The following is a 27,404-nucleotide window of genomic DNA, read 5'->3' on the forward strand; positions in this document are numbered from 1 at the left end:
GCCTTATTTCTGTGGAATCTGAGAACAGATATTTCGGATACCTTTGAAGACAATAGGGCCAAAGGAAATATCCTCCGATAACAAAGACAAAGAAGCTTTCTGAGAAACTTCTTTGTGTTCTGTGAAATCACCTCACAGAGTTACAGCTTTCCCCTCAAGAAGCCTTTCGCTAAGACAGTTCTTGTGGAATTGGCAAAGTGATATTTGGAAGCCCATAGAGGGCTATGGTGAAAAAGGAAATATCCTCAGATGAAATCTGGAAAGAAGCTTTCTGAGAAACGGCTCTGAGATGTGTCACTTCCACTCACAGAGTTACATCTGTATTTCGTGGATCTCTTTGCTAGCCTTATTTCTGTGGAATCTGAGACCAGATATTTCGGATCCCTTTGAAGACTATAGGGCCAAAGGAAATATCCTCCGATAACAAAGAGAAAGAAGCTTTCTGAGAAACTTCTTTGTGTTCTGTGAAATCATCTCACAGAGTTACAGCTTTCCCCTCAAGAAGCCTTTCGCTAAGACAGTTCTTGTGGAATTGGCAAAGTGATATTTGGAAGCCCTAGAGGGCTATGGTGAAAAAGGAAATATCCTCAGATGAAATCTGGAAAGAAGCTTTCTGAGAAACTGCTTAGTGTTCTGTGAATTCATCTCACAGAGTTACATCTGTATTTCGTGGATCTCTTTGCTTGCCTTATTTCTGTGCAATCTGAGAACAGATATTTCGGATACCTTTGAAGACTAGAGGGCCAAAGGAAATATCCTCCGATAACAAAGAGAAAGAAGCTTTCTGAGAAACTTCTTTGTGTTCTGTGAAATCATCTCACAGAGTTACAGCTTTCCCCTCAAAAAGCCTTTCGCTAAGACAGTTCTTGTGGAATTTGCAAAGTGATATTTGGAAGCCCATAGAGGGCTATGGTGAAAAAGGAAATATCCTCAGATGAAATCTGGAAAGAAGTTTCTGAGAAACGGCTCTGTGATGTGTCACTTCCACTCACAGAGTTACATGTGTATTTCGTGGATCTCTTTGCTAGCCTTATTTCTGTGGAATCTGAGAACAGATATTTCGGATCCCTTTGAAGACTAAAGGGCCAAAGGAAATATCCTCCGATAACAAAGAGAAAGAAGCTTTCTGAGAAACTTCTTTGTGTTCTGTGAAATCATCTCACAGAGTTACAGCTTTCCCCTCAAGAAGCCTTTCGCTAAGACAGTTCTTGTGGATTTGGCAAACAGACTTTTGGAAGCCCATAGAGGGCTATGGTGAAAAAGGAAATATCCTCAGATGAAATCTGGAAAGAAGCTTTCTGAGAAACGGCTCTATGATGTGTCACTTCCACTCACAGAGTTACATCTGTATTTCGTGGATCTCTTTGCTAGCCTTATTTCTGTGGAATCTGAGAACAGATATTTCGGATCCCTTTGAAGACTATAGGGCAAAAGGAAATATCCTCCGATAAGAAAGAGAAAGAAGCTTTCTGAGAAACTTCTTTGTGTTCTGTGAAATCATCTCACAGAGTTACAGCTTTCCCCTCAAGAAGCCTTTCGCTAAGACAGTTCTTGTGGAATTGGCAAAGTGATATTTGGAAGCCCTAGAGGGCTATGGTGAAAAAGGAAATATCCTCAGATGAAATCTGGAAAGAAGCTTTCTGAGAAACGGCTCTGTGATGTGTCACTTCCACTCACAGAGTTACATCTGTATTTCGTGGATCTCTTTGCTAGCCTTATTTCTGTGGAATCTGAGAACAGATATTTCGGATCCCTTTGAAGACTATAGGGCCAAAGGAAATATCCTCCGATAACAAAGAGAAAGAAGCTTTCTGAGAAACTTCTTTGTGTTCTGTGAAATCATCTCACAGAGTTATAGCTTTCCCCTCAAGAAGCCTTTCGCTACGACAGTTCTTGTGGAATTGGCAAAGTGATATTTGGAAGCCCATAGAGGGCTATGGTGAAAAAGGAAATATCCTCAGATGAAATCTGGAAAGAAGCTTTCTGAGTAACTGCTTAGTGTTCTGGTAATTCATCTCACAGAGTTACATCTGTATTTCGTGGATCTCTTTGGTATCCTTATTTCTGTGGAATCTGAGAATAGATATTTCGGATCCCTTTGAAGACTGTAGGGCCGAAGGAAATATCCTCCGATAACAAAGAGAAAGAAGCTTTCTGAGAAACTTCTTTTTATTCTTTGAAATCATCTCACAGAGATACAGCTTTCCCCTCAAGAAGCCTTTCGCTAAGACAGTTCTTGTGGAATTGGCAAAGTGATATTTGGAAGCCCATAGAGGGCTATGGTGAAAAAGGAAATATCCTCAGATGAAATCTGGAAAGAAGCTTTCTGAGAAACTGCTTAGTGTTCTGTTAATTCATCTCACAGAGTTACATGTGTATTTCGTGGATCTCTTTGCTAGCCTTATTTCTGTGGAATCTGAGAACAGATATTTCGGATCCCTTTGGAGTCAATAGGGCCAAATTAAATATCCTCCGATAACAAGGAGAAAGAAGCTTTCTGAGAAACTTCTTTGTGTTCTGTGAAATCATCTCACAGAGTTATAGCTTTCCCCTCAAGAAGCCTTTCGCTAAGACAGTTCTTGTGGAATTGGCAAAGTGATATTTGGAAGCCCGTAGAGGGCTATGGTGAAAAAGGAAATATCCTCAGATGAAATCTGGAAAGAAGCTTTCTGAGAAACGGCTCTGTGATGTGTCACTTCCACTCACAGAGTTACATCTGTATTTCGTGGATCTCTTTGCTAGCCTTATTTCTGTGGAATCTGAGAACAGATATATCGGATCCCTTTTAAGACTATAGGGCCAAAGGAAATATCCTCCGATAACAAAGAGAAAGAAGGTTTCTGAGAAACTTCTTTGTGTTCTGTGAAATCATCTCACAGAGATACAGCTTTCCCCTCAAGAAGCGTTTCACAAAGACAGTTCTTGTGGAATTGGCAAAGTGATATTTGGAAGCCCATAGAGGGCTATTTTGAAAAAGGAAATATCCTCTGATGAAATCTGGAAAGAAGCTTTCTGAGAAACTGCTAAGTGTTCTGTTAATTCATCTCACAGAGTTACATCTGTATTTCGTGGATCTCTTTGCTAGCCTTATTTCTGTGGAATCTGAGAACAGATATTTCGGATCCCTTTGAAGACTATAGGGTCAAAGGAAATATCCTCCGATAATAAAGAGAAAGAAGGTTTCTGAGAAACATCTTTGTGTTCTGTGAAATCATCTCACAGAGTTACAGCTTTCCCCTCAAGAAGCCTTTCGCTAAGACAGTTCTTGTGGAATTGGCAAACTTATATTTGGAAGCCCATAGAGGGCTATGGTGAAAAAGGAAATATCCTCAGATGAAATCTGGAAAGAAGCTTTCTGAGAAACGGCTCTGTGATGTGTCACTTCCACTCACAGAGTTACATCTGTATTTCGTGGATCTCTTTGCTAGCCTTATTTCTGTGGAATCTGAGAACAGATATTTCGGATCCCTTTGAAGACTATAGGGCATAAGGAAATACCCTCCGATAACAAAGGAAAGAAGCTTTCTGAGAAACTTCTTTGTGTTCTGTGAAATCATCTCACAGAGTTACAGGTTTCCCATCAAGAAGCCTTTCTCTAAGACAGTTCTTGTGGAATTGGCAAAGTGATATTTAGAATCCCACAGAGGGCTATGGTGAAAAAGGAAATATCCTCATATGAAATGTTTGAAGAAGCTTTGTGAGAAACTGCTTAGTGTTCAGTTAATTCATCTCACAGAGATACATCTGTATTTCTTGGATCTCTTTGATAGCCTTATTTGTGTGGAATCTGAAAACAGATATTTCCGATCCCTTTGAAGACTATAGGGCCAAAGGAAATATCCTCTGATAACAAAGAAAAAGAAGCTTTCTGAGAAACTTCTTGGTGTTCTGTGAAATCATCCCACAGAGTTACAGCGTTCCCCTCAAGAAGCCTTTCGCTAAGACAGTTCTTGTGGAATTGGCAAAGTGATATTTGGAAGCCCTTAGAGGGCTATGGTGAAAAAGGAAATATCCTCAGATGAAATCTGGAAAGAAGCTTTCTGAGAAACTGCTTAGTGTTCTGGTAATTCATCTCACAGAGTTACATCTGTATTTCGTGGATCTCTTTGCTATCCTTATTTCTGTGGAATCTGAGAACAGATATTTCGGATCCCTTTGAAGACTATAGGGCCCAAGGAAATACCCTCCGATAACAAAGGATAGAAGCTTTCTGAGAAACTTCTTTGTGTTCTGTGAAATCATCTCACAGAGTTACAGGTTTCCCATCAAGAAGCCTTTCTCTAAGACAGTTCTTGTGGAATTGGCAAAGTGATATTTAGAATCCCATAGAGGGCTATGGTGAAAAAGGAAATATCCTCAAATGAAATGTGGAAAGAAGCTTTGTGAGAAACTGCTTAGTGTTCTGTTAATTCATCTCACAGAGATACATCTGTATTTCTTGGATCTCTTTGATAGCCTTATTTGTGTGAATTCTGAAAACAGATATTTCCGATCCTTTTGAAGACTACAGGGCCAAAGGAAATATCCTCTGATAACAAAGAAAAAGAAGCTTTCTGAGAAACTTCTTTGTGTTCTGTGATATCATCCCACAGAGTTACAGCTTTCCCCTCAAGAAGCCTTTCGCTAAGACAATTCTTGTGGAATTGGCAAAGTGATATTTGGAAGCCCATAGAGGGCTATGGTGAAAAAGGAAATATCCTCAGATGAAATCTGGAAAGAAGCTTTCTGAGAAACTGCTTAGTGTTCTGGTAATTCATCTCACAGAGTTATATCTGTATTTCGTGGATCTCTTTGCTATCCTTCTTTCTGTGGAATACGAGAACAGATATTTCGGATCCCTTTGAAGACTATAGGGCCAAAGGAAATATCCTCCGATAACAAAGAGAAAGAAGCTTTCTGAGAAACTTCTTTGTGTTCTGTGAAATCATCTGACAGAGTTACAGCTTTCCCCTCAAGAAGCCTTTCGCTAAGACAGTTCTTGTGTAATTGGCAAAGTGATATTTGGAAGCCCTTAGAGGGCTATGTTGAAAAAGGAAATATCCTCAGATGAAATCTGGAAAGAAGGTTTCTGAGAAACTGCTTAGTGTTCTGTTAATTCATCTCACAGAGTTACATCTGTATTTCGTGGATCTCTTTGCTAGCCTTATTTCTGTGGAATCTGAGAACAGATATTTCGGATCCCTTTGAAGACTACAGGGCCAAAGGAAATATCCTCCGATAACAAAGAGAAAGAAGCTTTCTGAGAAACTTCTTTGTGTTCTGTGAAATCATCTCACAGAGTTACAGCTTTCCCCTCAAGAAGCCTTTCGCTAAGACAGTTCTTGTGGAATTGGCAAAGGGATATTTGGAAGCCCATAGAGGGCTGTGGTGAAAAAGGAAATATCCTCAGATGAAATCTGGAAAGAAGCTTTCTGAGAAACGGCTCTGAGATGTGTCACTTCCACTCACAGAGTTACATCTGTATTTCGTGGATCTCTTTGATAGCCTTATTTCTTTGGAATCTGAGAACAGATATTTCGGATCCCTTTGAAGACAATAGGGTCAAAGGAAATATCCTCCGATAACAAGGAGAAAGAAGGCTTCTGAGAAACTTCTTTGTGTTCTGTGAAATCATCTCACAGAGTTACAGCTTTCCCCTCAAGAAGCCTTTCGCTAAGACAGTTCTTGTGGAATTGGCAAAGTGATATTTGGAAGCCCATAGAGGGCTATGGTGAAAAAGGAAACATCCTCAGATGAAATCTGGAAAGAAGCTTTCTGAGAAACGGCTCTGAGATGTGTCACTTCCACTCACAGAGTTATATCTCTATTTCGTGTATCTCTTTGCTAGCCTTATTTCTGTGGAATCTGAGAACAGATATTTCGGATCCCTTTGAAGACTATAGGGCCAAAGGAAATATCCTCCGATAACAAAGAGAAAGAAGCTTTCTGAGAAACTTCTTTGTGTTCTGTGAAATCATCTCACAGAGTTACAGCTTTCCCCTCAAGAAGCCTTTCGCTAAGACAGTTCTTGTGGAATTGGCAAAGTGATATTTGGAAGCCCATAGAGGGCTATGGTGAAAAAGGAAATATCCTCAGATGAAATCTGGAAAGAAGCTTTCTGAGAAACTGCTTAGTGTTCTGTGAATTAATCTAACAGAGTTACATCTGTATTTCGTGGATCTCTTTGCTAGCCTTATTTCTGTGGAATCTGAGAACAGATGTTTCGGATCCCTTTGAAGACTATAGGGCCAAAGGAAATATCCTCCGATAACAAAGAGAAAGAAGCTTTCTGAGAAACTTCTTTGTGTTCTGTGAAATCATCTCACAGAGTTACAGCTTTCCCCTCAAGAAGCCTTTCGCTAAGACAGTTCTTGTGGAATTGGCAAAGTTATATTTGGAAGGCCATAGAGGTCTACGGTGAAAAAGGAAATATCCTCAGATGAAATCTGGAAAGAAGCTTTCTGAGAAACTGCTTAGTGTTCTGTTAATTCATCTCACAGAGTTACATCTGTATTTCGTGGATCTCTTTGCTAGCCTTATTTCTGTGGAATCTGAGAAGAGATATTTCGGATCCCTTTGAAGACTATAGGGCCAAAGAAATATCCTCCGATAACAAAGAGAAAGAAGCTTTCTGAGAAACTTCTTTGTGTTCTGTGAAATCATCTCACAGAGTTACAGCTTTTCCCTCCAGAAGCCTTTCGCTAAGACAGTTCTTGTGGAATTGGCAAAGTGATATTTGGAAGCCCATAGAGGGCTATGGTGAAAAAGGATATATCCTCCGATGAAATCTGGAAAGAAGCTTTCTGAGAAACTGCTTAGTGTTCTGTTAATTCATCTCACAGAGTTACATCTCTATTTCGTGGATCTCTTTGCTAGCCTTATTTCTGTGGAATCTGAGAACAGATATTTCGGATCCCTTTGAAGACTATAGGGCCAAAGGAAATATCCTCCGATAACAAAGAGAAAGAAGCTTTCTGAGAAACTTCTTTGTGTTCTGTGAAATCATCTCACAGAGTTACAGCTTTCCCCTCAAGAAGCCTTTCGCTAAGACAGTTCTTGTGGAATTCGCAAAGTGATATTTGGAAGCCCATAGAGGGCTATGGTGAAAAAGGAAATATCCTCAGATGAAATCTGGAAAGAAGCTTTCTGAGAAACGGCTCTGTGATGTGTCACTTCCACTCACAGAGTTACATCTGTATTTCGTGGATCTCTTTACTAGCCTTATTTCTGTGGAATCTGAGAACAGATATTTCGGATCCCTTTGAAGACTATAGGGCCAAAGGAAATATCCTCCGATAACAAAGAGAAAGAAGCTTTCTGAGAAACTTCTTTGTGTTCTGTGAAATCATCTCACAGAGTTACAGCTTTCCCCTCAAGAAGCCTTTCGCTAAGACAGTTCTTGTGGAATTGGCAAAGTGATATTTGGAAGCCCATAGAGGGCTATGGTGAAAAAGGAAATATCCTCAGATGAAATCTGGAAAGAAGCTTTCTGAGAAACTGCTTAGTGTTCTGTTAATTCATCTCACAGATTACATCTGTATTTCGTGGATCTCTTTGCTAGCCTTATTTCTGTGGAATCTGAGAACAGATATTTCGGATCCCTTTGAAGACTATAGGGCCAAAGGAAATATCCTCCGATAACAACGAGAAAGAAGCTTTCAGAGAAACTTCTTTGAGTTCTGTGAAATCATCTCACAGAGTTACAGCTTTCCCCTCAAGAAGCCTTTCGCTAAGACAGGTCTTGTGGAATTGGCAAAGTGATATTTGGAAGCCCATAGAGGGCTATGGTGAAAAAGGAAATATCCTCAGATGAAATCTGGAAAGAAGCTTTCTGAGAAACTGCTTAGTGTTCTGTTAATTCATCTCACAGAGTTACATCTGTATTTCGTGGATCTCTTTGCTAGCCTTATTTCTGTGGAATCTGAGAACAGATATTTCGGATCCCTTTGAAGACTATGGGGCCAAAGGAAATATCCTCCGATAACAAAGAGAAAGAAGCTTTCTGAGAAACTTCTTTGTGTTCTGTGAAATCATCTCACAGAGTTACGGCTTTCCCCTCAAGAAGCCTTTCGATAAGACAGTTCTTGAGGAATTGGCAAAGTGATATTTGGAAGCCCATAGAGGGCTACGGTGAAAAAGGAAATATCCTCAGATGAAATCTGGAAAGAAGCTTTCTGAGAAACTGCTTAGTGTTCTGTGAATTCATCTCACACAGTTACATCTGTATTTCGTGGATCTCTTTGCTAGCCTTATTTCTGTGGAATCTGAGAACAGATATTTCGGATCCCTTTGAAGACTCTAGGGCCAAAGCAAATATCCTCCGATAACAAAGAGAAAGAAGCTTTCTGAGAAACTTCTTTGTGTTCTGTTAAATCATCTCACAGAGTTACAGCTTTCCCCTCAAGAAGCCTTTCGCTAAGACAGTTCTTGTGGAATTGGCAAAGTGATATTTGGAAGCCCATAGAGGGCTGTGGTGAAAAAGGAAATATCCTCAGATGAAATCTGGAAAGAAGTTTTCTGAGAAACTGCTTAGTGTTCTGTTAATTCATCTCACAGAGTTACATCTGTATTTCGTGGATCTCTTTGCTAGCCTTATTTCTGTGGAATCTGAGAACAGATATTTCGGATCCCTTTGAAGACTCTAGGGCCAAAGGAAATATCCTCCGATTACAAAGAGAAAGAAGCTTTCTGAGAAACTTCTTTGGGTTCTGTGAAATCATCTCACAGAGTTACAGCTTTCCCCTCAAGAAGCCTTTCGCTAAGACAGTTCTTGTGGAATTGGCAAAGTGATATTTGGAAGCCCATAGAGGGCTATGGTGAAAAAGGAAATATCCTCAGATGAAATCTGGAAAGAAGCTTTCTGAGAAACTGCTTAGTGTTCTGTTAATTCATCTCACAGAGTTACATCTGTATTTCGTGGATCTCTTTGCTAGCCTTATTTCTGTGGAACCTGAGAACAGATATTTCGGATCCCTTTGAAGACTCTAGGGCCAAAGGAAATATCCTCCGATAACAAAGAGAAAGAAGCTTTCTGAGAAACTTCTTTGTGTTCTGTGAAATCATCTCACAGAGTTACAGCTTTCCCCTCAAGAAGCCTTTCGCTAAGACAGTTCTTGTGGAATTGGCAAAGTGATATTTGGAAGCCCATAGAGGGCTATGGTGAAAAAGGAAATATCCTCAGATGAAATCTGGAAAGAAGCTTTCTGAGAAACTGCTCTGTGATGTGAGACTTCCACTCCAGAGTACTTCTGTATTTCGTGGATCTCTTTGCTAGCCTTGTTTCTGTGGAATCTGAGAACAGATATTTCGGATCCCTTTGAAGACTATAGGGCCAAAGGAAATATCCTCCGATAACAAAGAGAAAGAACCTTTCTGAGAAACTTCTTTGTGTTCTGTGAAAACATCTCACAGAGTTACAGCTTTCCCCTCAAGAAGCCTTACGCTAAGACAGTTCTTGTGGAATTGGCAAAGTGATTTTTGGAAGCCCATCGAGGGCTACGGTGAAAAAGGAAATATCCTCAGATGAAATCTTGAAAGAAGCTTTCTGAGAAACTGCTTAGTGTTCTGTTAATTCATCTCACAGAGTTACATCTGTATTTCGTGGATCTCTTTGCTAGCCTTATTTCTGTGGAATCTGAGAACAGATATTTCGGATCCCTTTGAAGACTATATTGTCAAAGGAAATATCCTCCGATAACAAGGAGAAAGAAGCCTTCTGAGAAACTTCTTTGTGTTCTGTGAAATCATCTCACAGAGTTACAGCTTTCCCCTCAAGAAGCCTTTCGCTAAGACAGTTCTTGTGGAATTGGCAAAGTGATATTTGGAAGCCCTTAGAGGGCTATGGTGAAAAAGGAAATATCCTCAGATGAAATCTGGAAAGAAGCTTTCTGAGAAACTGCTTAGTGTTCTCTTAATTCATCTCACAGTGTACATCTGTATTTCGTGGATCTCTTTGCTAGCCTTATTTCTGTGGAATCTGAGAACAGATATTTCGGATCCCTTCGAAGACTGTAGGGCCAAAGGAAATATCCTCCGATAACAAAGAGAAAGAAGCTTTCTGAGAAACTTCTTTGTGTTCTGTGAAATCATCTCACAGAGTTACAGCTTTCCCCTCAAGAAGCCTTTCGCTAAGACAAGTCTTGTGGAATTGGCAAAGTGATAATTGGATGCCCATAGAGGGCTATGGTGGAAAAGGAAATATCCTCAGATGAAATCTGGAAAGAAGCTTTCTGAGAAACTGCTTAGTGTTCTGTTAATTCATCTCACAGAGTTACATCTGTATTTCGTGGATCTCTTTGCTAGTCTTATTTCTGTGGAATCTGAGAACAGATATTTCGGATCCCTTTGAAGACTATAGGGCCAAAGGAAATATCCTCCGATAACAAAGAGAAAGAAGCTTTCTGAGAAACTTCTTTGTGTTCTGTGAAATCATCTCACAGAGTTACAGCTTTCCCCTCAAGAAGCCTTTCGCTAAGACAGTTCTTGTGGAATTGGCAAAGTGATATTTGGAAGCCCATAGAGGGCTATGGTGAAAAAGGAAATATCCTCAGATGAAATCTGGAAAGAAGCTTTCTGAGAAACTGCTTAGTGTTCTGTGAATTAATCTAACAGAGTTACATCTGTATTTCGTGGATCTCTTTGCTAGCCTTATTTCTGTGGAATCTGAGAACAGATGTTTCGGATCCCTTTGAAGACTATAGGGCCAAAGGAAATATCCTCCGATAACAAAGAGAAAGAAGCTTTCTGAGAAACTTCTTTGTGTTCTGTGAAATCATCTCACAGAGTTACAGCTTTCCCCTCAAGAAGCCTTTCGCTAAGACAGTTCTTGTGGAATTGGCAAAGTTATATTTGGAAGGCCATAGAGGTCTACGGTGAAAAAGGAAATATCCTCAGATGAAATCTGGAAAGAAGCTTTCTGAGAAACTGCTTAGTGTTCTGTTAATTCATCTCACAGAGTTACATCTGTATTTCGTGGATCTCTTTGCTAGCCTTATTTCTGTGGAATCTGAGAAGAGATATTTCGGATCCCTTTGAAGACTATAGGGCCAAAGAAATATCCTCCGATAACAAAGAGAAAGAAGCTTTCTGAGAAACTTCTTTGTGTTCTGTGAAATCATCTCACAGAGTTACAGCTTTTCCCTCCAGAAGCCTTTCGCTAAGACAGTTCTTGTGGAATTGGCAAAGTGATATTTGGAAGCCCATAGAGGGCTATGGTGAAAAAGGATATATCCTCAGATGAAATCTGGAAAGAAGCTTTCTGAGAAACTGCTTAGTGTTCTGTTAATTCATCTCACAGAGTTACATCTCTATTTCGTGGATCTCTTTGCTAGCCTTATTTCTGTGGAATCTGAGAACAGATATTTCGGATCCCTTTGAAGACTATAGGGCCAAAGGAAATATCCTCCGATAACAAAGAGAAAGAAGCTTTCTGAGAAACTTCTTTGTGTTCTGTGAAATCATCTCACAGAGTTACAGCTTTCCCCTCAAGAAGCCTTTCGCTAAGACAGTTCTTGTGGAATTCGCAAAGTGATATTTGGAAGCCCATAGAGGGCTATGGTGAAAAAGGAAATATCCTCAGATGAAATCTGGAAAGAAGCTTTCTGAGAAACGGCTCTGTGATGTGTCACTTCCACTCACAGAGTTACATCTGTATTTCGTGGATCTCTTTGCTAGCCTTATTTCTGTGGAATCTGAGAACAGATATTTCGGATCCCTTTGAAGACTATAGGGCCAAAGGAAATATCCTCCGATAACAAAGAGAAAGAAGCTTTCTGAGAAACTTCTTTGTGTTCTGTGAAATCATCTCACAGAGTTACAGCTTTCCCCTCAAGAAGCCTTTCGCTAAGACAGTTCTTGTGGAATTGGCAAAGTGATATTTGGAAGCCCATAGAGGGCTATGGTGAAAAAGGAAATATCCTCAGATGAAATCTGGAAAGAAGCTTTCTGAGAAACTGCTTAGTGTTCTGTTAATTCATCTCACAGATTACATCTGTATTTCGTGGATCTCTTTGCTAGCCTTATTTCTGTGGAATCTGAGAACAGATATTTCGGATCCCTTTGAAGACTATAGGGCCAAAGGAAATATCCTCTGATAACAACGAGAAAGAAGCTTTCTGAGAAACTTCTTTGAGTTCTGTGAAATCATCTCACAGAGTTACAGCTTTCCCCTCAAGAAGCCTTTCGCTAAGACAGGTCTTGTGGAATTGGCAAAGTGATATTTGGAAGCCCATAGAGGGCTATGGTGAAAAAGGAAATATCCTCAGATGAAATCTGGAAAGAAGCTTTCTGAGAAACTGCTTAGTGTTCTGTTAATTCATCTCACAGAGTTACATCTGTATTTCGTGGATCTCTTTGCTAGCCTTATTTCTGTGGAATCTGAGAACAGATATTTCGGATCCCTTTGAAGACTATAGGGCCAAAGGAAATATCCTCCGATAACAAAGAGAAAGAAGCTTTCTGAGAAACTTCTTTGTGTTCTGTGAAATCATCTCACAGAGTTACAGCTTTCCCCTCAAGAAGCCTTTCGCTAAGACAGTTCTTGTGGAATTCGCAAAGTGATATTTGGAAGCCCATAGAGGGCTATGGTGAAAAAGGAAATATCCTCAGATGAAATCTGGAAAGAAGCTTTCTGAGAAACGGCTCTGTGATGTGTCACTTCCACTCACAGAGTTACATCTGTATTTCGTGGATCTCTTTACTAGCCTTATTTCTGTGGAATCTGAGAACAGATATTTCGGATCCCTTTGAAGACTATAGGGCCAAAGGAAATATCCTCCGATAACAAAGAGAAAGAAGCTTTCTGAGAAACTTCTTTGTGTTCTGTGAAATCATCTCACAGAGTTACAGCTTTCCCCTCAAGAAGCCTTTCGCTAAGACAGTTCTTGTGGAATTGGCAAAGTGATATTTGGAAGCCCATAGAGGGCTATGGTGAAAAAGGAAATATCCTCAGATGAAATCTGGAAAGAAGCTTTCTGAGAAACTGCTTAGTGTTCTGTTAATTCATCTCACAGATTACATCTGTATTTCGTGGATCTCTTTGCTAGCCTTATTTCTGTGGAATCTGAGAACAGATATTTCGGATCCCTTTGAAGACTATAGGGCCAAAGGAAATATCCTCCGATAACAACGAGAAAGAAGCTTTCAGAGAAACTTCTTTGAGTTCTGTGAAATCATCTCACAGAGTTACAGCTTTCCCCTCAAGAAGCCTTTCGCTAAGACAGGTCTTGTGGAATTGGCAAAGTGATATTTGGAAGCCCATAGAGGGCTATGGTGAAAAAGGAAATATCCTCAGATGAAATCTGGAAAGAAGCTTTCTGAGAAACTGCTTAGTGTTCTGTTAATTCATCTCACAGAGTTACATCTGTATTTCGTGGATCTCTTTGCTAGCCTTATTTCTGTGGAATCTGAGAACAGATATTTCGGATCCCTTTGAAGACTATGGGGCCAAAGGAAATATCCTCCGATAACAAAGAGAAAGAAGCTTTCTGAGAAACTTCTTTGTGTTCTGTGAAATCATCTCACAGAGTTACGGCTTTCCCCTCAAGAAGCCTTTCGATAAGACAGTTCTTGAGGAATTGGCAAAGTGATATTTGGAAGCCCATAGAGGGCTACGGTGAAAAAGGAAATATCCTCAGATGAAATCTGGAAAGAAGCTTTCTGAGAAACTGCTTAGTGTTCTGTGAATTCATCTCACACAGTTACATCTGTATTTCGTGGATCTCTTTGCTAGCCTTATTTCTGTGGAATCTGAGAACAGATATTTCGGATCCCTTTGAAGACTCTAGGGCCAAAGCAAATATCCTCCGATAACAAAGAGAAAGAAGCTTTCTGAGAAACTTCTTTGTGTTCTGTTAAATCATCTCACAGAGTTACAGCTTTCCCCTCAAGAAGCCTTTCGCTAAGACAGTTCTTGTGGAATTGGCAAAGTGATATTTGGAAGCCCATAGAGGGCTGTGGTGAAAAAGGAAATATCCTCAGATGAAATCTGGAAAGAAGTTTTCTGAGAAACTGCTTAGTGTTCTGTTAATTCATCTCACAGAGTTACATCTGTATTTCGTGGATCTCTTTGCTAGCCTTATTTCTGTGGAATCTGAGAACAGATATTTCGGATCCCTTTGAAGACTCTAGGGCCAAAGGAAATATCCTCCGATTACAAAGAGAAAGAAGCTTTCTGAGAAACTTCTTTGTGTTCTGTGAAATCATCTCACAGAGTTACAGCTTTCCCCTCAAGAAGCCTTTCGCTAAGACAGTTCTTGTGGAATTGGCAAAGTGATATTTGGAAGCCCATAGAGGGCTATGGTGAAAAAGGAAATATCCTCAGATGAAATCTGGAAAGAAGCTTTCTGAGAAACTGCTCTGTGATGTGAGACTTCCACTCCAGAGTACTTCTGTATTTCGTGGATCTCTTTGCTAGCCTTGTTTCTGTGGAATCTGAGAACAGATATTTCGGATCCCTTTGAAGACTATAGGGCCAAAGGAAATATCCTCCGATAACAAAGAGAAAGAACCTTTCTCAGAAACTTCTTTGTGTTCTGTGAAAACATCTCACAGAGTTACAGCTTTCCCCTCAAGAAGCCTTACGCTAAGACAGTTCTTGTGGAATTGGCAAAGTGATTTTTGGAAGCCCATCGAGGGCTACGGTGAAAAAGGAAATATCCTCAGATGAAATCTTGAAAGAAGCTTTCTGAGAAACTGCTTAGTGTTCTGTTAATTCATCTCACAGAGTTACATCTGTATTTCGTGGATCTCTTTGCTAGCCTTATTTCTGTGGAATCTGAGAACAGATATTTCGGATCCCTTTGAAGACTATAGGGTCAAAGGAAATATCCTCCGATAACAAGGAGAAAGAAGCCTTCTGAGAAACTTCTTTGTGTTCTGTGAAATCATCTCACAGAGTTACAGCTTTCCCCTCAAGAAGCCTTTCGCTAAGACAGTTCTTGTGGAATTGGCAAAGTGATATTTGGAAACCTTAGAGGGCTATGGTGAAAAAGGAAATATCCTCAGATGAAATCTGGAAAGAAGCTTTCTGAGAAACTGCTTAGTGTTCTCTTAATTCATCTCACAGTGTACATCTGTATTTCGTGGATCTCTTTGCTAGCCTTATTTCCGTGGAATCTGAGAACAGATATTTCGGATCCCTTCGAAGACTGTAGGGCCAAAGGAAATATCCTCCGATAACAAAGAGAAAGAAGCTTTCTGAGAAACTTCTTTGTGTTCTGTGAAATCATCTCACAGAGTTACAGCTTTCCCCTCAAGAAGCCTTTCGCTAAGACAGGTCTTGTGGAATTGGCAAAGTGATAATTGGATGCCCATAGAGGGCTATGGTGGAAAAGGAAATATCCTCAGATGAAATCTGGAAAGAAGCTTTCTGAGAAACTGCTTAGTGTTCTGTTAATTCATCTCACAGAGTTACATCTGTATTTCGTGGATCTCTTTGCTAGTCTTATTTCTGTGGAATCTGAGAACAGATATTTCGGATCCCTTTGAAGACTATAGGGCCAAAGGAAATATCCTCCGATAACAAAGAGAAAGAAGCTTTCTGAGAAACTTCTTTGTGTTCTGTGAAATCATCTCACAGAGTTACAGCTTTCCCCTCCAGAAGCCTTTCGCTAAGACAGTTCTTGTGGAATTGGCAAAGTGATATTTGGAAGCCCATAGAGGGCTATGGTGAAAAAGGAAATATCCTCAGATGAAATCTGGAAAGAAGCTTTCTGAGAAACTGCTTAGTGTTCTGTTAATTCATCTCACAGAGTTACATCTGTATTTCGTGGATCTCTTTGCTAGCCTTATTTCTGTGGAATCTGAGAACAAATATTTCGGATCCCTTTGAAGACTATAGGGCCAAAGGAAATATCCTCCGATAACAAAGAAAAAGAAGCTTTCTGAGAAACTTCTTTCTGTTCTGTGAAATCATCTCACAGAGTTACAGCTTTCCCCCCAAGAAGCCTTTCGCTAAGACAGTTCTTGTGGAATTGGCAAAGTGATATTGGAAGCCCATAGAGGGCTATGGTGAAAAAGGAAATATCCTCAGATGAAATCTGGAAAGAAGCTTTCTGAGAAACGGCTCTGTGATGTGTCACTTCCACTCACAGAGTTACATCTGTATTTCGTGGATCTCTTTGCTAGCCTTATTTCTGTGGAATCTGAGAACAGATATTTCGGATCCCTTTGAAGACTATAGGGCCAAAGGAAATATCCTCCGATAACAAAGACAAAGAAGCTTTCTGAGAAACTTCTTTGTGTTCTGTGAAATCATCTCACAGAGTTACAGCTTTCCCCTCAAGAAGCCTTTCGCTAAGACAGTTCTTGTGGAATTGGCAAAGTGATATTTGGAAGCCCATAGAGGAGTATGGTGAAAAAGGAAATATCCTCAGATGAAATCTGGAAAGAAGCTTTCTGAGAAACTGCTTAGTGTTCTGTTAATTCATCTCACAGATTACATCTGTATTTCGTGGATCTCTTTGCTAGCCTTATTTCTGCGGAATCTGAGAACAGATATTTCGGATCCCTTTGAAGACTATAGGGCCAAAGGAAATATCCTCCGATAACAACGAGAAAGAAGCTTTCTGAGAAACTTCTTTGAGTTCTGTGAAATCATCTCACAGAGTTAGAGCTTTCCCCTCAAGAAGCCTTTCGCTAAGACAGGTCTTGTGGAATTGGCAAAGTGATATTTGGAAGCCCATAGAGGGCTATGGTGAAAAAGGAAATATCCTCAGATGAAATCTGGAAAGAAGCTTTCTGAGAAACTGCTTAGTGTTCTGTGAATTCATCTCACAGAGTTACATCTGTATTTCGTGGATCTCTTTGCTAGCCTTATTTCTGTGGAATCTGAGAACAGATATTTCGGATCCCTTTGAAGGCTCTAGGGCCAAAGGAAATATCCTCCGATAACAAAGAGAAAGAAGCTTTCTGAGAAAGTTCTTTGTGTTCTGTGAAATCATCTCACAGAGTTACAGCTTTCCCCTCAAGAAGCCTTTCGCTAAGACAGTTCTTGTGGAATTGGCAAAGTGATATTTGGAAGCCCATAGAGGGCTATGGTGAAAAAGGAAATATCCTCAGATGAAATCTGGAAAGAAGCTTTCTGAGAAACTGCTCTGTGATGTGAGACTTCCACTCCAGAGTTACTTCTGTATTTCGTGGATCTCTTTGCTAGCCTTGTTTCTGTGGAATCTGAGAACAGATATTTCGGATCTTTTTGAAGACTATAGGGCCAAAGGAAATATCCTCCGATTACAAAGAGAAAGAAGCTTTCTGAGAAACTTCTTTGTGTTCTGTGAAATCATCTCACAGAGTTACAGCTTTCCCCTCAAGAAGCCTTTCGCTAAGACAGTTCTTGTGGAATTCGCAAAGTGATATTTGGAAGCCCATAGAGGGCTATGGTGAAAAAGGAAATATCCTCAGATGAAATCTGGAAAGAAGCTTTATGAGAAACTGCTTAGTGTTCTGTTAATTCATCTCACAGAGTTACATCTGTATTTCGTGGATCTCTTTGCTAGTCTTATTTCTGTGGAATCTGAGAACAGATATTTCGGATCCCTTTGAAGACTATAGGGCCAAAGGAAATATCCTCCGATAACAAAGAGAAAGAAACTTTCTGAGAAACTTCTTTGTGTTCTGTGAAATCATCTCACAGAGTTACAGCTTTCCCCTCAAGAAGCCTTTCGCTAAGACTTTTCTTGTGGAATTGGCAAAGTGATATTTGGAAGCCCATAGAGAGCTATGGTGAAAAAGGAAATATCCTCAGATGAAATCTGGAAAGAAGCTTTCTGAGAAACTGCTTAGTGTTCTGTTAATTCATCTCACAGAGTTACATCTGTATTTCGTGGTTCTCTTTGGTATCCTTAGTTCTGTGGAATCTGAGAGCAGATATTTCGGATCCCTTTGAAGACTATAGGGCCGAAGGAAATATACTCCGATAACAAAGAGAAAGAAGCTTTCTGAGAAACTTCTTTGTGTTCTGTGAAATCATCTCACAGAGTTACAGCTTTCCCCTCAAAAAGCCTTCGCTAAGACAGTTCTTGTGGAATTGTCAAAGTGATATTTGGAAGCCCATAGAGGGCTATGGTGAAAAAGGAAATATCCTCAGATGAAATCTGGAAAGAAGCTTTCTGAGAAACTGCTTAGTGTTCTGTTAATTCATCTCACAGAGTTACATCTGTATTTCGTGGATCTCTTTGATAACCTTATTTCTGTGGAATCTGAAAACAGATATTTCGGATACCCTTGAAGACTATAGGGCCAAAGGAAATATCCTCTGATAACAAAGAGAAAGAACCTTTCTGAGAAACTTCTTTGTGTTCTGTGAAATCATCCCACAGAGTTACAGCTTTCCCCTCAAGAAGCCTTTCGGTAAGACAGTTCTTGTGGAATTGGCAAAGTGATATTTGGAAGCCCATAGAGGGCTATGGTGAAAAAGGAAATATCCTCAGATGAAATCTGGAAAGAAGCTTTCTGAGAAACTGCTCTGCGATGTGTGACTTCCACTCACAGAGTTACATCTGTATGTCGTTAATCTCTTTGCTAGCCTTATTTCTGTGGAATCTGAGAACAGATATTTCGGAACCCTTTGAAGACTCTAGGGCCAAAGGAAATATCCTCCGATAATAAAGAGAAAGAAGCTTTCTGAGAAACTTCTTTGTGTTCTGTGAAATCATCTCACAGAGTTACAGCTTTCCCCTCAAGAAGCCTTTCGCTAAGACAGTTCTTGTGGAATTGGCAAATTGATATTTGGAAGCCCATAGAGGGCTATGGTGAAAAAGGAAATATCCTCAGATGAAATCTGGAAAGAAGCTTTCTGAGAAACTGCTTAGTGTTCTGTTAATTCATCTCACAATGTTACATCTGTATTTCTTGGATCTCTTTGGTAGCCTTATTTCTGTGGAATCTGAGAACAGATATTTCGGATCCCTTTGAAGATTATAGGGCCCAAGGAAATATCCTCCGATAACAAAGAGAAAGAAGCTTTCTGAGAAAGTTCTTTGTGTTCTGTGAAATCATCTCACAGAGTTACAGCTTTCCCCTCAAGAAGCCTTTCGCTAAGACAGTTCTTGTGGAATTGGCAAAGTGATATTTGGAAGCCCATAGAGGGCTATGGTGAAAAAGGAAATATCGTCAGATGAAATCTGGAAAGAAGCTTTCTGAGAAATTGCTCTGTGATGTGAGACTTCCACTCCAGAGTTACTTCTGTATTTCGTGGATCTCTTTGCTAGCCTTGTTTCTGTGGAATCTGAGAACAGATATTTCGGATCCCTTTGAAGACTATAGGGCCAAACGAAATATCCTCCGATTACAAAGAGAAAGAAGCTTTCTGAGAAACTTCTTTGTGTTCTGTGAAATCATCTCACAGAGTTACATCTTTCCCCTCAGGAAGCCTTTCGCTAAGACAGTTCTTGTGGAATTGACAAAGTGATATTTGGAAGCCCGTAGAGGGCTATGTTGAAAAAGGAAATATCCTCAGATGAAATCTGGAAAGAAGCTTTCTGAGAAACTGCTTAGTGTTCTCTTAATTCATCTCACAGAGTTACATCTGTATTTCGTGGATCTCTTTGCTAGCCTTATTTCTGTGGAATCTGAGAACAGATATTTCGGATTCCTTTGAAGACACTAGGGCCAAAGGAAATATCCTCCGATAACAAAGAGAAAGAAGCTTTCTGAGAAACTTCTTTGTGTTCTGTGAAATCATCTCACAGAGTTACAGCTTTCCCCTCAAGAAGCCTTTCGCTAAGACAGTTCTTGTGGAATTGGCAAAGTGATATTTGGAAGCCCATAGAGGGCTACGGTGAAAAAGGAATTATCCTCAGATGAAATCTGGAAAGAAGCTTTCTGAGAAACTGCTCTGTGATGTGTGACTTCCACTCACAGAGTTACTTCTGTATTTCGTGGATCTCTTTGCTAGCCTTGTTTCTGTGGAATCTGAGAACAGATATTTCGGATCCCTTTGAAGACTATAGGGCCCAAGGAAATATCCTCCGATTACAAAGAGAAAGAAGCTTTCTGAGAAACTTCTTTGTGTTCTGTGAAATCATCTCACAGAGTTACAGCTTTCCCCTCAAGAAGCCTTTCGCTAAGACAGTTCTTGTGGAATTCGCAAAGTGATATTTGGAAGCCCATAGAGGGCTATTGTGAAAAAGGAAATATCCTCAGATGAAATCTGGAAAGAAGCTTTCTGAGAAATTGCTTAGTGTTCTGTTAATTCATCTCACAGAGTTACATCTGTATTTCGTGGATCTCTTTGCTAGTCTTATTTCTGTGGAATCTGAGAACAGATATTTCGGATCCCTTTGAAGACTATAGGGCCAAAGGAAATATCCTCCGATAACAAAGAGAAAGAAACTTTCTGAGAAACTTCTTTGTGTTCTGTGAAATCATCTCACAGAGTTACAGCTTTCCCCTCAAGAAGCCTTTCGCTAAGACTTCTCTTGTGGAATTGGCAAAGTGATATTTGGAAGCCCATAGAGAGCTATGGTGAAAAAGGAAATATCCTCAGATGAAATCTGGAAAGAAGCTTTCTGAGAAACTGCTTAGTGTTCTGTTAATTCATCTCACAGAGTTACATCTGTATTTCGTGGTACTCTTTGGTATCCTTAGTTCTGTGGAATCTGAGAGCAGATATTTCGGATCCCTTTGAAGACTATAGGGCCAAAGGAAATATCCTCCGATAACAAAGAGAAAGAACCTTTCTGAGAAACTTCTTTGTGTTCTGTGAAATCATCCCACAGAATTACAGCTTTCCCCTCAAGAAGCCTTCGCTAAGACAGTTCTTGTGGAATTGGCAAAGTGATATTTGGAAGCCCATAGAGGGCTATGGTGAAAAAGGAAATATCCTCAGATGAAATCTGGAAAGAAGCTTTCTGAGAAACTGCTTAGTGTTCTGTTAATTCATCTCACAGAGTTACGTCTGTGTTTCGTGGATCTCTTTGCTAGCCTTATTTCTGTGGAATCTGAGAACAGATATTTCGGATCCCTTCGAACACTATAGGGCCAAAGGAAATATCCTCCGATAACAAAGAGAAAGAAGCTTTCTGAGAAACTTCTTTGTGTTCTGTGAAATCATCTCACACAGTTACAGCTTTCCCCTCAAGAAGCCTTTCGCTAAGACAGTTCTTGTGGCATTGGCAAAGTGATATTTGGAAGCCCATAGAGGGCTATGGTGAAAAAGGAAATATCCTCAGATGAAATCTGGAAAGAAGCTTTCTGAGAGACTGCTTAGTGTTCTGTTAATTCATCTCACAGAGTTACATCTGTATTTCGTGGATCTCTTTGATAACCTTATTTCTGTGGAATCTGAAAACAGATATTTCGGATACCCTTGAAGACTATTGGGCCAAAGGAAATATCCTCTGATAACAAAGAGAAAGAACCTTTCTGAGAAACTTCTTTGTGTTCTGTGAAATCATCCCACAGATTTACAGCTTTCCCCTCAAGAAGCCTTTCGCTAAGACAGTTCTTGTGGAATTGGCAAAGTGATATTTGGAAGCCCATAGAGGGCTATGGTGAAAAAGGAAATATCCTCAGATGAAATCTGGAAAGAAGCTTTCTGAGAAACTGCTTAGTGTTCTGTGAATTCATCTCACAGAGTTACATCTGTATGTCGTGGATCTCTTTGCTAGCCTTATCTCTGTGGAATCTGAGAACAGATATTTCGGATCCCTTTGAAGACTCTAGGGCCAAAGGAAATATCCTCCGATAACAAAGAGAAAGAAGCTTTCTGAGAAACTTCTTTGTGTTCTGTGAAATCATCTCACAGAGTTACAGCTTTCCCCTCAAGAAGCCTTTCGCTAAGACAGTTCTTGTGGAATTGGCAAAGTGATATTTGGAAGCCCATAGAGGGCTATGGTGAAAAAGGAAATATCCTCAGATGAAATCTGGAAAGAAGCTTTCTGAGAAACTGCTTAGTGTTCTGTTAATTCATCTCACAATGTTACATCTGTATTTCTTGGATCTCTTTGCTAGCCTTATTTCTGTGGAATCTGAGAACAGATATTTCGGATCCCTTTGAAGATTATAGGGCCCAAGGAAATACCCTCCGATAACAAAGGAAAGAAGCTTTCTGAGAAACTTCTTTGTGTTCTGTGAAATCATCTCACAGAGTTACAGGTTTCCCATCAAGAAGCCTGTCTCTAAGACAGTTCTTGTGGAATTGGCAAAGTGATATTTAGAATCCCATAGAGGGCTATGGTGAAAAAGGAAATATCCTCAAATGAAATGTGGAAAGAAGCTCTGTGAGAAACTGCTTAGTGTTCAGTTAATTCATCTCACAGAGATACATCTGTATTCCTTGGATCTCTTTGATAGCCTTATTTGTGTGGAATCTGAAAACAGATATTTCCGATCCCTTTGAAGACTATAGGGCCAAAGGAAATATCCTCTGATAACAAAGAAAAAGAAGCTTTCTGAGAAACTTCTTTGTGTTCTGTGAAATCATCCCACAGAGTTACAGCTTTCCCCTCAAGAAGCCTTTCGCTAAGACAGTTCTTGTGGAATTGGCAAAGTGATATTTGGAAGCCCATAGAGGGCTTTGGTGAAAAAGGAAATATCCTCAGATGAAATCTGGAAAGAAGCTTTCTGAGAGACTGCTCTGTGATGTGTGACTTCCACTCACAGAGTTACATCTGTAAGTCGTGGATCTCTTTGCTAGCCTTATTTCTGTGGAATCTGAGAACAGATATTTCGGATCCCTTTGAACACTATAGGGCCAAAGGAAATATCCTCCGATAACAAAAAGAAAGAAGCTTTCTGAGAAACTTCTTTGTGTTCTGTGAAATCATCTCACAGAGTTACAGCTTTCCCCTCAAGAAGCCTTTAGCTACGACAGTTCTTGTGGAATTGGCAAAGTGATATTTGGAAGCCCATAGAGGGCTATGGTGAAAAAGGAAATATCCTCAGATGAAATCTGGAAAGAAGCTTTCTGAGAAACTGCTTAGTGTTCTGGTAATTCATTTCACAGAGTTATATCTGTATTTCGTGGATGTCTTAGCTATCCTTCTTTCTGTAGAATCTGAGAACAGATATTTCGGATCCCTTTGAAGACTGTAGGGCCAAAGGAAATATCCTCCGATAACAAAGAGAAAGAAGCTTTCTGAGAAACTTCTTTGTGTTCTGTGAAATCATCTCACAGAGTTACAGCTTTCCCCTCAAGAAGCCTTTCCCTAAGACAGTTCTTGTGGAATTGGCAAAGTGATATTTGGAAGCCCATACAGGGCTATGGTGAAAAAGGAAATATCCTCAGATGAAATCTGGAAAGAAGCTTTCTGAGAAACTGCTTAGTGTTCTGTTAATTCATGTCAGAGAGTTACATCTGTATTTCGTGGATCTCTTTGATAGCCTTATTTCTGTGGAATCTGAAAACAGATATTTCGGATCCCTTTGAAGACTATAGGGCCAAAGGAAATATACTCTGATAACAAAGAGAAAGAAGCTTTCTGAGAAACTTCTTTGTGTTCTGTGAAATCATCCCACAGAGTTACAGCTTTCCCCTCAAGAAGACTTTCGCTAAGACAGTTCTTGTGGAATTGGCAAAGTGATATTTGGAAGCCCATAGAGGGCTATGGTGAAAAAGGAAATATCCTCAGATGAAATCTGGAAAGAAGCTTTCTGAGAAACTGCTCTGTGATGTGTGACTTCCACTCACAGAGTTACATCTGTATTTCGTGGATCTCTTTGCTAGCCTTATTTCTGTGGAATCTGAGAACAGATATTTCGGATCCCTTTGAAGACTATAGGGCCAAAGGAAATATCCTCCGATAACAAAGAGAAAGAAGCTTTCTGAGAAACTTCTTTGTGTTCTGTGAAATCATCTCACAGAGTTACAGCTTTCCCCTCAAGAAGCCTTTCGCTAAGACAGTTCTTGTGGAATTGGCAAAGTGATATTTGGAAGCCCATAGAGGTCTATGGTGAAAAAGGAAATATCCTCAGATGAAATCTGGAAAGAAGCTTTCTGAGAAACTGCTTAGTGTTCTGTTAATTCATCTCACAGAGTTACATCTGTATTTCGTGGATCTCTTTGCTAGCCTTATTTCTGTGGAATCTGAGAACAGATATTTCGGATCCCTTTGAAGACTATAGGGCCAAAGGAAATATCCTCCGATAACAAAGAGAAAGAAGCTGTCTGAGAAACTTCTTTGTGTTCTGTGAAATCATCTCACAGAGTTACAGCTTTCCCCTCAAGAAGCCTTTCGCTAAGACAGTTCTTGTGGAATTGGCAAAGTGATATTTGGAAGCCCATAGAGGGCTATGGTGAAAAAGGAAATATCCTCAGATGAAATCTGGAAAGAAGCTTTCTGAGAAACTGCTTAGTGTTCTGTTAATTCATCTCACAGAGATAAATCTGTATTTCATGGATCTCTTTGCTAGCCTTATTTCTGTGGAATCTGAGAACAGATATTTCGGATCCCTTTGAAGACTATAGGGCCCAAGGAAATACCCTCCGATAACAAAGGAAAGAAGCTTTCTGAGAAACTTCTTTGTGTTCTGTGAAATCATCTCACAGAGTTACAGGTTTCCCATCAAGAAGCCTTTCTCTAAGACAGTTCTTCTGGAATTGGCAAAGTGATATTTAGAATGCCATAGAGGGCTATGGTGAAAAAGGAAATATCCTCATATGAAATGTTTGAAGAAGCTTTGTGAGAAACTGCTTAGTGTTCAGTTAATTCATCTCAAAGAGATACTTCTGAATTTCTTGGATCTCTTTGATAGCCTTATTTGTGTGGAATCTGAAAACAGATATTTCCGATCCCTTTGAAGACTATAGGGCCAAAGGAAATATCCTCTGATAACAAAGAAAAAGAAGCTTTCTGAGAAACTTCTTTGTGTTCTGTGAAATCATCCTACAGAGTTACAGCTTTCCCCTCAAGAATCCTTTCGCTAAGACAGTTCTTGTGGAATTGGCAAAGTGATATTTGGTAGCCCATAGAGGGGTATGGTGAAAAAGGAAATATCCTCAGATGAAATCTGGAAAGAAGCTTTCTGAGAAACTGCTTAGTGTTCTGGTAATTCATATCACAGAGTTACATCTGTATTTCGTGGATCTCTTTGCTAGCCTTATTTCTGTGGAATCTGAGAACAGATATTTCGGATCCCTTTGAAGACTATAGGGCCCAAGGAAATACCCTCCGATAACAAAGGAAAGAAGCTTTCTGAGAAACTTCTTTGTGTTCTGTGAAATCATCTCACAGAGTTACAGGTTTCCCATCAAGAAGCCTTTCTCTAAGACAGTTCTTGTGGAATTGGCAAAGTGATATTTAGAATCCCATAGAGGGCTATGGTGAAAAAGGAAATATCCTCAAATGAAATGTGTAAAGAAGCTTTGTGAGAAACTGCTAAGTGTTCTGTTAATTCATCTCACAGAGATACATCTGTATTTCTTGGATCGCTTTGATAGCCTTATTTGTGTGAATTCTGAAAACAGATATTTCCGATCCTTTTGAAGACTATAGGGCCAAAGGAAGTAACCTCTGATAACAAAGAAAAAGAAGCTTTCTGAGAAACTTCTTTGTGTTCTGTGATATCATCCCACAGAGTTACAGCTTTCCCCTCAAGAAGCCTTTCGCTAAGACAGTTCCTGTGGAATTGGCAAAGTGATATTTGGAAGCCCATAGAGGGCTATGGTGAAAAAGGAAATATCCTCAGATGAAATCTGGAAAGAAGCTTTCTGAGAAACTGCTCTGTGATGTGTGACTTCCACTCACAGAGTTACATCTGTATGTCGTGGATCTCTTTGCTAGCCTTATTTCTGTGGAATCTGAGAACAGATATTTCGGATCCCTTTGAAGACTATAGGGCCAAAGGAAATATCCTCCGATAACAAAGAGAAAGAAGCTTTCTGAGAAACTTCTTTGTGTTCTGTGAAATCATCTGACAGAGTTACAGCTTTCCCCTCAAGAAGTCTTTCGCTAAGACAGTTCTTGTGGAATTGTCAAAGTGATATTTGGAAGCCCATAGAGGGCTGTGGTGAAAAAGGAAATATCCTCAGATGAAATCTGGAAAGAAGCTTTGTGAAAACTGCTTAGTGTTCTGTTAATTCATCTCACAGAGATACATCTGTATTTCTTGGATCGCTTTGATAGCCTTATTTGTGTGAATTCTGAAAACAGATATTTCCGATCCTTTTGAAGACTATAGGGCCAAAGGAAATATCCTCTGATAACAAAGAAAAAGAAGCTTTCTGAGAAACTTCTTTGTGTTCTGTGAAATCATCCCACAGAGTTACAGCTTTCCCCTCAAGAAGCCTTTCGCTAAGACAGTTCTTGTGGAATTGGCAAAGTGATATTTGGAAGCCCATAGAGGGCTATGGTGAAAAAGGAAATATCCTCAGATGAAATCTGGAAAGAAGCTTTCTGAGAGACTGCTCTGTGATGTGTGACTTCCACTCACAGAGTTACATCTGTATGTCGTGGATCTCTTTGCTAGCCTTATTTCTGTGGAATCTGAGAACAGATATTTCGGATCCCTTTGAAGACTATAGGGCCAAAGGAAATATCCTCCGATAACAAAGAGAAAGAAGCTTTCTGAGAAACTTCTTTGTTTTCTATGAAATCATCTCACAGAGTTACAGCTTTCCCCTCAAGAAGCCTTTCGCTAAGACAGTTCTTGTGGAATTGGCAAAGTGATATTTGGAAGCCTATAGAGGGCTATGGTGAAAAAGGAAATATCCTCAGATGAAATCTGGAAAGAAGCTTTCTGAGAAACTGCTTAGTGTTCTGGTAATTCATCTCACAGAGTTATATCTGTATTTCGTGGATCTCTTTGCTATCCTTCTTTCTGTGGAATCTGAGAACAGATATTTCGGATCCCTTTGAAGACTATAGGGCCAAAGGAAATATCCTCCGATAACAAAGAGAAAGAAGCTTTCTGAGAAACTTCTTTGTGTTCTGTGAAATCATCTGACAGAGTTACAGCTTTCCCCTCAAGAAGCCTTTCGCTAAGACAGTTCTTGTGTAATTGGCAAAGTGATATTTGGAAGCCCTTAGAGGGCTATGTTGAAAAAGGAAATATCCTCAGATGAAATCTGGAAAGAAGGTTTCTGAGAAACTGCTTAGTGTTCTGCTAATTCATCTCACAGAGTTACATCTGTATTTCGTGGATCTCTTTGCTAGCCTTATTTCTGTGGAATCTGAGAGCAGATATTTCGGATCCCTTTGAAGACTATAGGGCCGAAGGAAATATCCTCCGATAACAAAGAGAAAGAAGCTTTCTGAGAAACTTCTTTGTGTTCTGTGAAATCATCTCACAGAGTTACAGCTTTCCCCTCAAGAAGCCTTTCGCTAAGACAGTTCTTGTGGAATTGGCAAAGTGATATTTGGAAGCCCATAGAGGGCTATGGTGAAAAAGGAAATATCCTAAGATGAAATCTGGTAAGAAGCTTTCTGAGAAACTGCTCTGTGATGTGTGACTTCCACTCACAGAGTTACATCTGTATGTCGTGGATC

The sequence above is a fragment of the Macaca fascicularis genome, chromosome 1 (genome assembly GCF_037993035.2).
Source record: "Macaca fascicularis isolate 582-1 chromosome 1, T2T-MFA8v1.1".
Taxonomy (NCBI): Eukaryota; Metazoa; Chordata; class Mammalia; order Primates; family Cercopithecidae; genus Macaca; species Macaca fascicularis.